Source organism: Adiantum capillus-veneris, chromosome 6, assembly GCF_014529385.1.
Source record: "Adiantum capillus-veneris isolate H3 chromosome 6, ASM1452938v2, whole genome shotgun sequence".
Classification (NCBI taxonomy): Eukaryota; Viridiplantae; Streptophyta; class Polypodiopsida; order Polypodiales; family Pteridaceae; genus Adiantum; species Adiantum capillus-veneris.
The window spans coordinates 168,439,865-168,443,306 of record NC_140936.1 but is presented as its reverse complement, the minus strand read 5'-3'; positions in this window follow the sequence as shown (position 1 = coordinate 168,443,306).

Genomic DNA, 3,442 nt, shown 5'->3' with positions numbered 1-3,442 from the left:
GATTGGGTTCAAGATTTGAAAAGGACCATAGTATCTTTTTGCTAGATTAGCATAATACATTTGATGGCCCGTAGGATTTTTGCCCATCGTTTTCCTCAATCGAGCCTTCCTCTTTGAACATTAAGGCACTTTTGTGCTTGTTAGCAACAACTTTTTTCCTTTGTTGAGAGATGGATATAGCCTCCTTAACCTTTTGAAAAGATTCTTGTAGGTCACTACTATACTCATCAGCAGCAGCAAAGATCTTCCCATTTACTTTAAGTAGCAAGGGACTTTTAGGTCTTCCCTCTATGATCTCAAAAGGTGTTTTTCCCATAGTAGTATGGACAATATTATTGTACGCATACTCTACAAGGGGTAAGTACTTCTCCCATTGTGATTCTTGATCTACTTCTGTAGCATAAGTCTTTAGTAGATCGAGTATAGTAAGATTGACTATCTCACTTTGGCCATCCGTTTGTGGGTGATAGGCCGAAGAGAAATTCAATCTTGTACCTAGATTTTCAAAGAGACCTTTCCAAAAATTACTGGTCATTCTAGGATCTCTATCTGACACAATGGATGTTGGTAATCCATGGTGTTTGAAAATCTGAGATATGAAGATGGTTTCCATTTGGTGTGCCTTAATAGTATTTTTGACATGAATAAAGTGTGCTTGCTTGCTAAACATGTCGACTATTGTCCATATTCCCGTATTCCCATGGATAGACTTGGATAATCCAAAGATAAAATCCATGGATATACTCTCCCATGGTGAATTAGAGATTGAAAATGGCTGGAGTAATCCAGGTTTCTTCCCTCTATCATACTTAGTCTTTTGGCATACCGCACATTTTGAAACATACTCTTGTATGTCCACTTTCATGGTAGGCCGGTAAAAGTACGTCTCTACTCCTTGAAGAGTAGGTTGAATGCCTCTATGCCCCGCATAGCAAGGAGCATGGGATTCATACATGACTTTCTCATGAAGGGAGTGGGTAACACATAGTCTATTGCCATGGAGAAGATAACTATCCTGCAAGGTGAATGGTTCCTCTTTCTTCCCCAAAGCAAGGACTGACACTAGGGTCAGTAGCATACTCATCTATCATAGAAGATAGATTATTGTGGGCTGCTATAGACATCGCATTGACTTTCGGTCGTAGTGAAAGTGCATCAGCCACTTGATTGTGCTTACCAGCAATGTGAGCAATATGGAAATAAAATTGCGAAAGAAAATTTTCCCACCTCATTTGTTTGTCGGAAAGCTTGGTTTGCATCATGAAGTACTTGAGACTTTGGTGGTCTGCTCATAAAATGAATGGAGTCCCCAATAAATAGTGCTTCCATGTGTTTAGGGCATGTAGAACAACTAAAAGATCTTTCTCATAAATGCCCAAGACCTGTTCATCCGTATTGAACCTTCGGCTCTCATATGCTATGGCATGCCCTTCTTGAAGCAATACTGCTCCAAGGCAATCACCACAAGCATCACATTGGACCTCAAATGGCTTTGAGAGATTTGGAAGCATGAGGACTTGTTGAGAGGTAAGCTTCTCTTTAAGCTTGCCAAAAGCATTTTGCTTCTTAGCAGTCCAATACTTAACGTTCTTCTTTGTTAATTCATGTAATGGTCCTGTTGTTTGAGAATTTTTTTCTATGAAGCGTTTATAGTATGCACACATACCAATAAATCTTCTTAGCTCATGTAGATTCCTTGGATTAGGCCATGCCTTTATTACCTCTAACTTCAATGGATCCATCCGGATACCATCTTGAGAGATAATATGACCTAAGTATTGAATCTCTTGAAGAATAAATTCGCTTTTCTTTTGGTTGAGAAAAAGCTTGTTCTCCCTCAATGCTTGAAAAATCACTTGGAGATGTTGCTTGTGTTCCTCCAAGGACTTGGAGTACATGATGATATCATCAAAGAACACTCCAGTGAACTTGCGGTAGAGTCTAAATATTTTCTCCATCAAACAATTGAATGTGGCTGGTGCAATGGTCAAGCCAAAAGGCATGACTAGATATTCATAAAGACCAAACGTTGTACGAAATGTGGTCTTTAGGATATCACCATCCACTATCCTTAATTGATGATAGCCACTTTTAAGGTCAATCCTATTGAAGTAGGTAGAGCCTTGTAGCTTATCAAACAGATCTTCTACCCGAGGCACGGGAAATCTGTTTTTGATAGTGATATGGTTTAGTGCTCGATAGTCCACACACATACGGTATGTACCATCTTTCTTTTGCACTAAAAGGAGTGGAGAACAAAAGGGAGAGGAGCTAGGCCTCACCATCCCTTTGTCTACCAATTCTTGTACTTGCCTCATGATCTCCTCTTGTTGAGCTTGGGAAACTTGATAAGGAGGCTTGTTAGGCGGTTAGCTTCCTTGTAGGAGCTCAATTCGATAGTCATCATCCCCTCATTTTGGAGGTAAGTCCATAGGGATATCATCGATAAAAACATCGTGGAGTCCATTTAAAAAAGTAGACAAGTCTAACTCTTCTTGATTCCTACCATTTTCATTTGATAAATCATTAGCGTCATTAGTGGATTCTTTGACAAAAATTATGTACGCAAAAATCGAGCTTTTCATTGACTTATCAAAAGCCGGTGAATTTACAAGTGGTATAGTACAACCAGACTCATTAGCATCTATATACATGCTCTTTCCCCTGTAGGTGAAGTAGATTCTCCTTTGAGGGAACTTCATGTTGGCGGCCTTGCGGTTGAACCATGGTGCCCCTAGGATAGCCTCCTCATGTTGGAGAGGAGAGATGAAAAAGTTTTTTTTGTTGACATAGCTTTGGACACAAAGTCTCAACTTCCCAATAACTGAGGCTTGTTGTCCCTTGAAAGCTGTGTCAACAGTTACAGTATCTCCCATCTCAAAGGCTTGAATGCCCAACTTGGTGGCCAACTCCGATGATATGAAGTTGTGAGTAGAGCCAGGGTCAAACAAGATGAAGGCATCATGTTCCCTTACCTTTTCCCAAGCGTAGGAGAGAGGTGATCCTTTGCAATGAGCATCCTCTTTGGAGTCCACTGTGGGCATTTTTCTTGGGGCAAGAACGATAGCCATGTCCTTGCTCCCCACACTTAAACACTTATGGTCCTTGCGAAAAGCTTCAAGCTCTTGAGGAGAAAGTTTGTTTTTACCTTTGTAAACTCCCTTCTCCTTGATCCGATTGTTGTTGTTGTTGTTATTGGAATTGCCTTGGGAACAATGTTGGGCATTGGTTTTCCCCTTTGAATCACTTTTGTCTTTGTTTTCCATGGGCTTGACATTCCATCTAGCCCCTTGTTGGAAATTGATATGGGAAGCAACCAGGGTGTGGTGGATTACTTCAGTGATAGAACCAGCCTGTTGGGAGTTGATATACTCGGCCATTTCTTCAGGTAATCCCTCACAACATTATTTCTTTTGCTCAACGAAGTCTATCTTTTGGAAGA